The sequence below is a fragment of the Loxodonta africana genome, chromosome 4, assembly GCF_030014295.1.
Source record: "Loxodonta africana isolate mLoxAfr1 chromosome 4, mLoxAfr1.hap2, whole genome shotgun sequence".
Classification (NCBI taxonomy): domain Eukaryota; kingdom Metazoa; phylum Chordata; class Mammalia; order Proboscidea; family Elephantidae; genus Loxodonta; species Loxodonta africana.
This window is the reverse complement of record NC_087345.1, coordinates 38021764-38035546: the sequence shown is the minus strand read 5'-3', so window position 1 is coordinate 38035546 and position 13783 is coordinate 38021764. Positions and strand designations below refer to the sequence as shown.

The 13783-nt window shown below is 39.6% G+C and overlaps 1 protein-coding gene across 2 annotated transcripts in view; it reads left to right on the top strand.

Annotated features, from left to right (window-relative positions):
• CRADD (CASP2 and RIPK1 domain containing adaptor with death domain) overlaps positions 1-13783 on the top strand; it is a 310952-nt gene that overhangs the window by 256150 nt on the left and 41019 nt on the right. Inside the window, exon 3 of one of the 2 annotated variants that reach the window (XR_010321722.1) lies at positions 5594-5801. The exons of the other annotated variant lie outside the window; for it this stretch is intronic. The gene's annotated coding sequence lies outside the window, so the exon portion shown is untranslated. The remainder of the gene's footprint in view (positions 1-5593; positions 5802-13783) is intronic. 2 annotated transcript variants of the gene reach the window in all.

Here is a 13783-nt window from a genome sequence, read left to right as displayed (position 1 = left end):
TTGCTTAGACTTTTTATCATGAATAGGTGTTGAACTTTGTCAAATGCCTTTCCTGCATGAATTGATAAGATCATGTGGTTCTTGTCTTTGGCTTTATTTATGTGATAGATTACATTGATTGTTTTGCTGATGTTGAACCATCCCTGCATACCAGGTATGAATCCCACTTGGTCATGGTGAATTGTTTTTTTTGATATGTTGTTGGACACTATTGGCTAGAATTTTGCTGAGAATTTTTGTATCTAAGTTCATGAGGGATATAGGTCTGTAATTTTCTTTTTTTGTGGTGCCTTTGCCTGGTTTTGGTATCAGGGTTATGCTGGCTTCATAGAATGAGTTTGGGAGTATTCCACCCTTTTCTATGCTCTGAAATACCTTTAGTAGTAGTGGTGTTAACTCTTCTCTGAAAGTTTGGTAGAATTCTCCAATGAAGCTGTCAGGGCCAGGGCTTTTTTTTTTTTTTGTTGGGAGTTTTTAATTACTTTTTCAATCTTTTTTCTTGTTATGGCTTTATTAAGTTGTTCTACCTCTGTTTTTGTTAGTTTAGGTAGGAGTGTGTTTCTAGAAATTTGTCCATTTCCTCTAGGTTTTCAAATTTGTTAGAGTACAGTTTTTCATACTATTCTGTTATGATTCTTTTAATTTCAGTTGGGTCTGTTGTGATATCACCCATCTCATTTCTTATTGGGGTTACTTGCTTTGTCTCCTGTTTTTCTTTTTTCAGTCTGGCAAATGGTTTATCAATTTTGTTAATCTTTTCAAAGAACCAGCTTTTGGTCTTGTTAAGTCTTTCAGTTGTTTTTCTATTCTCTATTTCATTTAATTTTGCTCCAATTTTTATTATTTGCTTTCTTCTGCTGCCTGAAGATTCCTTTTCTTGCTCTTTTTCATGTTTATTCAACTTGTAGGGATAATTCTTTGATTTTGCCCTTTCTTCTTTTTGGATGTGTGTATTTATTGCTATAAATTGACCTCTGAGCACTGCTTTAGCTGTGTCTTAAAGGTTCTGATAGGAAGTGTTTTCATTCTGATTGGATTCTATGAATTTCTTTATTCCATCCTTAATTTCTCCTATAATCCAATTAATTTTGAGCAAAGTGTTTAGTTTCCATCCATTTGATTTCTTTTCCCAGTTTTTTCTGTTACTGACTTTTAGTTTTAGGGCTTTATGGTCAGAGAAGATGCTATGTGATATTTCAATGTTTTGAATTCTGTTTGGGCTTGCTTTATGACCTAACATATGGTCTATTCTAGAGAATGTTCCATGTGTGTTGGCAAAGAAAGTATACTTGGATGCTGTTGGGTGGAGTGTTCTGTATATGTCTATGAGGTCAAGTGGTTGATTATGGCATTTAGATTCCGTGTCTTTATTGAGCTTCTTTCTGAATGTTCTGTCCTCCGCTGAAAGTGGTGTTGAAGTCTCCTGCTATTATTGTGGAGCTGTCAGTCTTGCTTTTCAGTGCTGTTAGAGTTTGTTTTATGTATCTTAAAGCCCTGTCATTGGGTGCATAAATATTTAATTTGGTAATATCCACCTGGTATACCAAACCAAACCCATTGCCGTCAAGTCAGTTCTGACTCATAGCAACCCTACAGGACAGAGTAGAACTGCCCCACAGGGTTTCCAAGGAGTGCCTGGTGGATTCGAACTACCGCCCTTTTAGTTAGCAGCCATAGCACTTAACCACTATGCCACCAGGGTTTCCACTTCTGGTATATTTTCCCTTTAGTCATTATATAGTGTCCTTCCTTATCCTTTGTGGTAGATTTAAGTTTAAAATCTATTTTGTCAGAAATTAGTATTGCCTCTCCTGCTCTTTTTCAATTGTTGTTTGGTTAATATTTTTTTTCCATCTTTGAGTTTTAGTTTATGTCTTTAAGTCTAAGATTTGTCTGTTGTAGGCAGCATATAGATGGATCATGTTTTTTTTTTTTAATTTTTTTTTTTTTTTAATCTGTTCTGCCACTCTGTGTCTCTTTATTGGTGCATTTAGTCCTTTTATATTCAGCGTAATTATTGATAGGTATTTTTTATGAGTTTAGTGCTGTCATTTTGATGTCTTTTTTGTGTGTTGTAGACAGTTAATTTTTCCCTTTTTTTTTTTTTTGCCGAGTAGTTTTTCTTTTTAAATTGTGTGTTCCTCATTTTCATTGTTGTTGATTTTGTTTTTGCTGAGTCTTTATATTTTTCTTGTATTTTATTTTGATGTGTAGGATTGTTAGTCTCCTTTGTGATAGCCTTAATATTTACCCCTATATTTCTAAGTTTAAACCTAACTTGTATCTCCCTATATTGCCTTGATTTCCTCTCCATATGGAAGATCTATGCCTACTTTATTTAGTCTCTCTTTATCGATTTAATGTCATCTTTTACATAACGACATTGCTGATTCCCTGTTTTGAGGGTTTTTCTATCTTGATTTATTTTTGTGATTTCCCTATCTAGGCTGATATCTGGTTGCTCTGCCCTGAGTTCTAGTGTTGAGTTGATATCTGATATTATTGATTTTCTAACCAGAGAATTCCCTTTAGTATTTCTTGTAGTTTTGGTTTGGCTTTTGCGAATTCCCTAAGCTTCTGTTTATCTGGAAATGTCCTAATTTTGCCTTAGTATCTGAGAGACAGTTTTGCTGTATATATGTATGATTCTCGGCTGGCAATCTTTCTCCTTCAAAACTTTATATATGTCATCCCATTGCCTTCTTGACTGCATGGTTTCTGCTGAGTTGTCCGAGCTTATTCTTATTGATTCTCCTTTGTAGGTTACTTTCCCCTTATTCCTGGCTGCTCTTAAAATTTTCTCTTTATTTTTGGTTTTGGTAAGTCTTGGTGACTTTCTTTTGGGATCTACCTTGTATCGGTTTGATGAGCATCTTGGATAGATATCCTTTCATCTTTCACTATGTCAGGGAAGTTTTCTGCCAACAAATCTTCAATTGTCTGTATTCTCTATTATCCCTCCCTGTTCTGGTACTCCAGTCACTTGTAGGTTATTCTTCTTGATAGAATCCCACATGATTCTTAGGGTTTCTTCATTTTTTTTTTAATTCTTTTATCTGATTTTTCTTCAAATATATTTTTGTGAAATGTTTTATCTTCAATCTCTCTAATTCTGACTTCCAGCTCCTCAATTCTGTCCTGCTCACTTTCTACTGAGTTGTCTAATTATGAAATTTTATTGTTAATCTTCTCAATTTCTGACTGCTGTCTCTCTGTGGATTCTTGCAACATATTAAATTTTTCATTATGTTCTTGAATAATATTCTTAATTTCCTCAAGTGCTTTATCTGTATGCTCTTTGGCTTGTTCTGTGTTTTGCCTGATCTCCTTCCTGATAACTCTTCCTAATAAGAGTTCTGTATATTAATCTTTTGTATTTTACATCTGGTAATTCCAGGAATACATCTTCATCTGGAAGAGTCTTTGATCCTTTGTTTCGGGAGTTTGTTGGAGCAATCATGGTCTGCTTCTTTAAGTGATTTGATAGCAACCATTGTATCCGAGCCATCTATAAGTTATTGTATTAATTTATTTTATGTTTGCTCACTGTGTCCTAGCTTCTTGCTTTTTTTTTTGTTTTGATATACCCAAATTGGCTACTAGAGTGAGCTAACTTGATTATTGGAGCCTTTGAAGCGCTAAGGTCCTGTCACCAGATGGCTAGAAATGTTACCAGGTGTATGAACCGGGAGTCCATTCACTATTCTTGTATAGATTCAGCTCAGGTGTCCAGGTTGTCAGTTACCTAGTGTGTGGTTCAGGCTCTCACCTACTATCGTAGAGGAGCAGTGGTGATTGGTATATTCACAGGTTTCTGGTTGCAGCAGGGGTTCACACTCTGAGGAAGGCATGGGGCTGACAACCTTCCCCTGTCTGTGAGGAAGGCGCATCTCTGTTCTCTAGAGTGCTTTGGTGGGTAGGCTCTGCAGCTGTACCATAGGCACCCAATGCTTTTAACTGTAAGTACTGGGAGGGACCACTTAGCCTTGGACCCCTGTTGTGGGTGGTTAGGTGGTGTAGGTGGAGCCACCAGTCCTCAGTCCCCTGCTGTGGGTAGGTGAAGGCACTGTTTAATAGGCAGAGTGTTATCAAGCATTGAAAATCTGCCTCTCCACCACACAGCTGAAACAGTTATAGTCAGACCTCAAAGAGATTCACCCTTGCAAAAAACAGCCAGATCGTACCTGCCGTAATGGAGCCACCTGGATACGTGCAGTGGTGAGAGGCAAAGTCTGTGGACTGCTCGTGCCTGGACAGGAGCCACTTCTGCTCTGAGTTTCCAGATTAGGGGAGTTGGCAGAGTATTTTTCCCCCTTTTATTAATTTGTTCCTTCTCCAAGGCTGGGAGAATGGCTCAGGGAGCTCAGCAGGACCTATCTCAGGCCTAGGGAAATCAACTGTTACTGCAGCAGAGGGAGGGCCTGGGGCAGAAGGAGGAGGGATCAGATAGATGGGAGAGAGTTCTTTCAAAAGGAGGAACTATTAGATCCAAGCAGTAAATTAGACAAAATCACTTATCTTGTGCCGAGAGTGTTGTTTTATCTCAGATTCTGAAGGCTTGCATAGATCCTGTGCTTTGGCTCGGTCCCACCGTGGTCACTCCAGGGGGTCAAGGGATTGCCACCTCACTTGCTTTCTTTGGCTGAAGCAGCCGCATCCTGAATGCCACCACCAGCCCTGCCGTTGTCGTGCCAGGGGTGCGCCACTTTGCTTACCTTCTTTCACTGAAGCAGCCATGCCCTGAACACTACCGCCAGCCCCACTGTGGTAGTGCCAGGGAATCAGGGCTGAGGCACTCCCGCTGACTTGGCAGCTCCTCACTGCTTCTCTACTGTCTCTCCCTCCCCCTGTCACTCAGTCCGATTTCTTAACTTTGCCTTTGATGATCAGGGTTCCTAGCTTGTCATATATATAATCAATTCACTTGTTTTTGGGGGGTCTTTTTTTTGTTATAAAAAGGACCACCGGAAGCATCTGACTACTGTGCTATCTTGGCCCTGCCTACTCCTTAGTTCAATTCTGAGAATCTAGAATTGAAGACACACAAAACATCAGCTTGGCCTCTGTGGTTTCCCCTCCATTTTCTTGCTTCTTAGAAGTCCACTTAGCCTTTAGAATTAGGCTACCAATCTCAGGGGATAGTGTACTTAAGTAAAATTAAATTTTACCTCAAGTGACAATAAAAGATATGGATTTAGTATACCTTTGGGACCAAACTATTCAGTTTAATTAGGTATAATGTGATCAACATGGACATAATTTATTTTGGCATATGGACAAAGAAGGGCAAAAGTAAAGTTCTCTTTTGTGAAGAAGGGATTACTTCATGATTCACGCTGGAAGCAAAATTTTGAGGGCCAATTTGGAGGCAGAAATGGAAACCCCTATTTAAGTCCAGGAGGTTTCTTAGATTTGTCTTTTATTTCTACAATGAGACTTATTTAATAACATTAAATGCTTATGAAATCTAGTACAGTTTACTACATTTGTCTTTCTACTGAAAAACAAAGAAAAATCTTACACTAATGGCATTCAAAATGTGGGGTAAATAGTAGTCCCTCTTTATCTGCAGTTTCACTTTCTGTGGTTTCAGATATGCGCGTCAACCACGGTCTGCAGTGCCTGTGTTCAAGTAACTCTTACTTAATAATGGCGATGTGTGAGAGCCACCTTGCACGTGGATCTTCCAGCCCCAGTCAAGCCTTTAGATGATTGCAGCCCTGGCCAACATTTTGAAGGCAAACTCTTGAGAGACCCTGAATGAGTACCAAGTTGCTCCTGGATTCCCAACCTCAGAAACTGTAAGACTGCAAATGTTTTTTATTAACTGAGGCACCATCTAACATTCCTCATTGTAGGCTTTGATAAAAAAGAAATAGAAATACATTACCTAGGCCTTGAGGCCTAAGCAGAACCTCCTACTCCTTCTTGAGTCTAAATCTTGAGATATTAGTACCTTATATAAGAATTCATAGAAGAAGGATGACAAAATGACAGAGAAAATATGATGGCTGGTAATTTGACTTATCTCCCTAGGCACTTGCATGGAGAAAGGAAAGAGTAAGAGAGAGGCCTGAGTTCGCTTGTCCACACAATTGCATATAGTAGGAAAGAAAGATAACCATTCATATGTGTGGGAAACCTGTCCACTAGTTACAAGGTTTTATCTCTAGTCCCAGACTCTAACCAATCAGATTAGCAACTTCTCTTGGGGTAAGGATAGGGAGGCTAGGAAGACACAGAAATGGCATGGGGGAAGGAATAAAAAATTTTGTTATCTGGTACAGAAAGCATTTTAATTCCTGCTTTTCATAGGAGAAAACTGAGATATGGAAAGGTTAATTGAAGTTTAGTGAAGTAATGGTTTATTTCCAAGATTCCATGAATGAAAATCCCAACTATTATATTCAGTCATAGTGGTCACATCAGGTTAAAGACACAGCCATTGCTGTTGATCTTGTGATGAATTCCAAACTTAATTTTTTTTTTGACATTTCTTCTGTGTCACATGTACCTGGCTTATGCATTAAAGCAACTAAATATATACATTTAAGAAGTAGGAACATGGGAGGAAACTTGGAATCATGCATTGCCCCCATTCTTTCCAGAGGTAAGGAAACTAGCATCCCAACCATTAATGGTTGAGACTGGGGCCTTGGTCTTCTTTCCTCCTCTCTGGTACTTTTTTCTGTGTAACACTGTGGAGGGATTTCTGAGTATATTTCCCTTCTGAGGTGGATTGGCATATTCAACTGTATAAAAGTTAGAGCAGTGTTGTAGAGAGAGTCCTGGTTTTAGAGCCAGAAACTGCAAGTTAAGTTTCAACTCCATCATGCATAAGCTTGTGCGATCTGGGCACACTCTTCTCAGTTTCTTGTTCTGAAAAATGGGTATAAGAATATTTGCCAATGTTTCGGCATAGTTGTTAGGGTAAAAGGAGATACCAGCTGTAAAACTCCCTGTAGGGTCCAAAGGTGCTTGGCAAAGATAAGGAACCAGTATTTGGAAATATAAATTTATAAAATAAGCCACCTGATAGGCTAAGATGGCCATGCCTCTAGATTCTTAAATATGGGTTCCTCAATAATTTTTCACCTCTCTACCATCCAGCATTTCACTCCCTTGTCTTTCCACATGATTCTGTTTCCACTGATGGTGGTCAAGCTGAATTCTGGACCCAGAGTTCTAGTACCATTTGAGATCAGTGGCTCAATTTTCTATATGGGATGAGTTTTTTTCCCCACCGCTAGAATGAGCAGAGTATGTCAAAACCACTTTGGAGGAAAGGAAGTGAAGAATCCTATCATTAATAGGAGACTTAAAAGTTTTGGGTAAGTGTGGACATCGTGACTGGCTGGCAACTGCTCCAGCTAACAGTGGATATTTATTATCATAGAAGATAATTTGAATTTGCAGAGGTTCCATACGAACCATTACATGGTCACAGGTATAATTAACAGCAGAATAGCAGAACTGTTGAGGAGGGATATTAACATTTATTCAGTGCCTACCACACACACTCCTCACATCTGTCAGTTTGTCATACTGTGGTGGCATGCATATTGCTGTGATGCTGGAAGCTATGCCACTGGTATTTAAAATATTAACAGGGTCACTCATGGTTGACAGGTTCCAACTGAGCTTCCAGACTAACACAGACTAAGAAGGACCTGGCAGTCTATTCAGAAAAATTAGCCAGTGAAAACCTTATAAATAGCAGTGGAACATTGTCTGGTACAGCGCCGAAAGATGAGCCCCTCAGGTTGGAAGGCACTTAAAATACGACTGGAGAAGAGCTGCCTCCTCAAAGAAGAGTCAACCTTAATGATGCAGTTGGAGTCTAGCTTTCGGGATCTACATTTGCTGATGTGGCACAACTCAAAATAAGAAGAAACAGCTGCAAACATCCATTTATAATAGGAATGTGGAATGCACAAAGTATGAATCTAGGAAAATTAGAAGTTGTCAAAAATGAAATGGAATATCCTAGGTATTAGTGAGCTGAAATGGACTTGTATCAGCCATTATGAATCAGACAATAATATGGTCTTCTATGCCAGGAATGAGGAATGACAAATTGAAGAGGAATGGTCTTGCATTCATCATCAAATAGAATATTTCAAGATCTATCCTGAAGTACAACACTGTCAGTGATAGGATAATATCCATACGCCTACAAGGAAGAACAGTTAACATGACTATTATTCAAATTTACGCACCAACCACTAAGGCCAAAGATGAAGACATTGAAGATTTTTACCAACTTCTGTGGTCTGAAATTGATCAAACATGCAATCGAGATGCATCGATAATTACTGGTGATTGGAATGTGAAAGTTGGAAACAAAGAAGAAGGATTGGTAGTTGGGAAATACGGCCTTGGTGACAGAAACAATGCCAGAGATCAAATGATAGAATTTTGCAAGACCAATGACTTCTTCATTGCAAATACCTTTTTTCAACAATATAAATGGCAACTATACACATGGACGCCGTCAGATGGAATACACAGGAATCAAACGACTGCACTTGTGGAAAGAGACCATAGAAAGGCTCAATATCATCAGTCAGAACAAGGCCAGGGGCCGACTGCAAAACAGACCATCAATTGCTCATATGCAAATTCAAATTGAAGTTGAAGACAATTAAACTAAGTCCACAAGAGCCAAAGTACAACCTTAAGTATATCCCACCTGAATTTACAGGCCATCTCAAGAATAGATTTGATGCATTGAACACTAATGACCAAAGACCAGATGAGTTGTGGAATGACATCAAGGACATCATACATGAAGAAAACAAGAGGTCATTAAAAAGATAGGTAAGAAAGAAAAGACTAAAGGGTATGTCAGAAGAGACTCTGACACTTACTCTTGAATGTAGAGTAGCTAAAGTGGAGGGAAGAAATGATGAAGTAAAAGAGCTGAACAGAAGATTTCAAGGTGCAGCTGGGGAAGACAAAGTATTAAAATGACATGTGCAAAGACCTGGAGTTAGAAAGCCAAAAGTGAGGAACACTCAGCATTTCTCAAGCTGAAAGAACTGAAGAAAAAATTCAGGCCTCGCGTCGAAATGTTGGAGGATTCTGTAGGGGAAAATATTAAACAACGCAGGAAGCATCAAAAGAAGATGGAAGGAATACAGTCACTGTACAAAATGAATTGGTTGGCATTCAGTCATTTCAGGAGGTAGCATATGATCAAGAACCTATGGTACTGAAGGAAGAAGTCTAAGCTGTACTGAAGGCATTGGCAAAAAACAAGGCTCCAGGAATTGACAGAGTACCAACTGAGATGTTTCAACAAACCGATGCAGTGCTGAAGGTATTCACTCGTCTATGCCAAGAAATTTGGAAGACAGCTATCTGGCCAACCAACTGGAAGAGATCCATATTTGTGCCCATTCCAAAGAAAGACGATACAACAGAATGCAGAAATTATCGAACAATATCGTTAATATTACACACAAGTAAAATTTTGCCAAAGATCATTCAGTAGCTGAACATTGACAGGGACCTGCCAGAAATTGAAGCCAGATTCAGAAGAGCACGTGGAACCAGGGATATCATTGCTGATGTCAGATGGATTGTGACTGAAAATAGAGAATACCAGAAAGATGTTTACCTGTGTTTAATTGACTATGTAAAGGCATTTGACTGTGTGGCTCATAACAAATTATGGATAACATTGTGAAGGATGGGAATGCCAGAACACTTCATTGTGTTTGTGAGGAACCTGTATATAGACCAAGAGGCAGTTGTTCCAACAGAACAAGGGGAAACTGCCTGGTTTAAAATCAAGAAATGTGTGTGTCAGGCTTGTGTCCTTTCACCACACCTATTCAATCTGTATGCTGAGCAAATAATCAAAGAAACTGGTCTATATGAAGAAGAGCATGACATCAGGATTGGAGAAAGACTCATTAACAACCTGCAATATGCAGATGACACAACCTTGCTTGCTGAAAGTGAAGAAGACTTGAAGCACTTATTGATAAAGATCAAAGACTACAGTCTTCAGCATGGATTATGCCTCAACATAAAGAAAACAAAAATCCTCACAACTGGACCAATAAGCAACATCATGACAAACAGAGAAAAGATTGAAGTTGTCAAGTATTTCACTTTACTTGAATCCACTATTAACATCCCTGGAAGCAGCAGTCAAGAAAATAAAGAACACATTGCACTGGGCAAATCTGCTGCAAAAGACCTCTTACAAGTGTTAAAAAGCAAAGAAATCACTTTAAGGACTGTGTGCCTGACCCAAGTCATGGTGTTTTCAATCACCTCATATGCATGTGAAAGTTGGACAATGAATAAGGAAGACTGGAGAAGAATTGATACCTTTGAATTATGGTGTTGGCAAAGAATATTGAATATACCATGGACTGCCAGAAGAAGAAACGAGTATAGCCAAAATGCTCCTTAGAAGCAAGGTTAGTGAGATTCATCTCCCATATTTTGGACATGTTATCAGGAGGGACCAGTCCCTGAAGAAGAACATCATGCTTCTAAAGTAGAGGGTTAACGAAAAAGAGGAAGACCCTCAACACAATGGATTGACACAGTGGTTGCAACAATGGGCTGAAACATAGCAAGGTTTGTGAGGATGGCGCAGGACTAGGCAGTGTTTCGTTTTGTTGTGCATAGGGTCGCTGTGAGTTAAAACTGACTTGAGTACACCTAACAACAACAACAACCACACACAAGGCAGAAAGTAAGATGTAAGGTTGGAGTCATCCTTATTTTGCAGATGAAACACCTGAAGTTCAGACAGGTTTGGCAGCTTCCCTAAGGCCACAAGATTAAGAGCAGCATACTTAAGACTTGAATATATGTCATTGCACTTCCTGCAGTCTCACATCAGGGAGTTCCAACCCACGCATTTCGAATCTAGTCATTTATCTAATTTTTAAATTACGGTAAAAATATACACAACAATTTCTACACGTAAAATTCAGTGACTTGGATTACATTCTTCAAGTCGTGTGACCATCCTCACTATCTTTTCCAAATTATTCTACCACCATTAACATAAACTCAATGACCCCTAAGCAAAAATTCTCCATTCCCACCCCTAGTAACTGCTTATAATTTTTGGTTTCTATATATTTGTTTGGAGCCCTGGTAGAGAAGGGGTTAAGTGCTTGGCTTCTAATCGAAAAATTCGTTGTTTGAACCCACCAGGCACTCCACAGGAGAAAGATGTGGCAGTCTGCTTTGGTAATGATTACAGCCTTGAAACCCTACGGGGCGGTTCTACTCTGCCCTATAGGGTCGCTATGAGTCAGAATCGGCTTGATGGCGATGGGATATATTTGCTGATTTCATGTGAGTGCGATCACACTGGAAGGTTAGCAGTTCAAACTCACCCAGAGGCACCTTAAAAGACGGGCCTCATGACCTGCTTCAGCAAGGTCACAGCCTTGAAAACCCTATGGAAGAGTTCTACTCTGCACACAGGAGATCACCATGAATCAGAATCCACTCCACAGCAACTAACGACAACAATGTATTTGCTTATTTTATACCAGTGAGATCATTCAGTATTTTTCCTTTTGCAACTTACTTATTTCACTCAGCCTAACGTGTCCAGGGTCCATCCATGTTGTGGCGTGCATCAGGGCTTCACTTCTCTTTGTGGCTGATCAATACTGCATCGAGTGCATATGCAATATTTTGTTTCTCCATTCATTTCTTGATGGACATTTCGATTGTTTCCACATTTTGGCTGTTGTGAAAAGTGCTGCAAGGAACCCTGGTGTATCATTTAGCTATGTTTTGAAAAAGAGAGAAAATATATGGTGAAATACAGTTATTAAAATAGCTTAACCAATTGCCCAGAGATTGCAAAGGTGCAGTGCTTGGAAACTTTGAGCAAAGGAAGGTCAAAACATTGATTAAAAATGAAAAATAAAAGCCTCATGTTTCTCCTACCTCTTGACGTCAGGCAAAAATACTCTTTTAATGACAGACCCCTTTCTGATCTTGCTATCAGAGGGTAGATTTCAAATCTAGGGCCATTTATGAGTGAAAGGTAAAGAAAACCACAAGAAAACAGGGGATCAAAAACAAGGATTCGAGGCACAGTCAGTCTGGGAAGAAGAAATTAAGTGAAACTCAGAGAGTTCTCAAACTAAGAAAAGAGATTGTGTTTCACAACGTGCAAAAACAAATGCCAAAATACGTAGACTTCTAGGAAGCAAAGAAGTTAGCAAATTTTCCAATGCGTTAATAGTTCTTGGTATTGTGAGAGCACAGTCTGATTTGCACATCTGACTGAAATATTTTCCTTAGCAAACAACCTCTTTCTCAGTAGTGATTCTTAATGTCTCTGTTAAAAGGCGACTCATACTTTGGAAATCTGAGCGCTTTAATCAGAAAAATAAAATTTATCGAGCACATACTATGTGCCTGTCTATGACCTAGGCACAGGGGAGAAAAATGTGAACAGGACAGATGCTAGCTTTCAGGGAGCTTACAGTCAAGTAAGCAAGAAATTACATATAACATGTTCACCAGGGTTAAGAGCTCAAATGAAGGTAGGACAAGGTGCTTGTTAAAATGAAATCGTTGTTGTTGTTAGTTGCCATTGAGCCAGCATACACTCATGGCAATCTTATGTATAACAGAATGGAACATTGTCCAGTCTCTGCATCTTCATGATTGTTGGTATATTTGAGTACATTGTTGAGGCTATTGTATCAGCTTATCTCATTGAGGGTTTCCCGTGTTTTTGCTTCCCCTCTGCTACCAAACATGATGTCTTTTTCTAGCAATTGTTTTTTCCTGATGACTTGTTCAAAGTAAGTGAGCTGAAGTCTCACCATCGAGAGTATATCCAATATTCTTTGCCAACACCACAGTTTGAATATATCAATTCTTCTCCATCTTCCTTTTTCATTGGCCAACTTTTGCATGCATTTGAGGCAATTGAAAAGACCGTGGCTTGGGTCAGCCATATGTTAGTCATCAAAGTGACTAAACCAAACACTACAGCAAACTCGTTGCCATCGAATAGATTCCAACTCCTAGTGACCCTACAGGACAGAGCAGAGCTGCCCCATAGAGTTCCCAAGGAGAGCCTGGTGGATTCAAACTGCCGACCCTTTGGTTAGCAGCCGTAGCACTTAACCACTACACCACCAGGGTTTCCATGACCTGAATAAGATACCCTTATTTTTTTTTTTTAATAATTTTTATTGTGCTTTAAGTGAAAGTTTACAAATCAAATCAGTCTGTCACATACAAGCTTATATACACCTTACTCCATACTCCCGCTTACTCTCCCCCTAATGAGTCAGCCCGCTCCCCGCTTCCAGCCTCTCCTTTCGTGATGATTTTGCCAGTTTCTAACCCTCTCTAACCTCTTATCTCCCCTCCAGACAGGAGATGCCTACACAGTCTCAAGTGTCCACCTGATACAAGTAGCTCACTCTTCGTCAGCATCTCTGTCCAACCCATTGTCCAGTCCCTTCCATGTCTGATGAGTTGTCTTTGGGAATGATTCCTGTCCTGGGCCAACAGAAGGTTTGGGGACCATGACCGCCGGGATTCCTCTACTCTCAGTCAGACCATTAAGTCTGGTCTTTTTATGAGAATTTGGGGTCTGCATCCCACTGTTCTCCTGCTCCCTCAGGGGTTCTCTGTTGTGCTCCCTGTCAGGGCAGTCATTGGTTGTGGCCGGGCACCATCTAGTTCTTCTGGTCTCAGGATGATGTAAGTCTCTAGTTCATGTGGCCCTTTCTGTCTCTTGGGCTCTTAGTGATCGTGTGACCTTGGT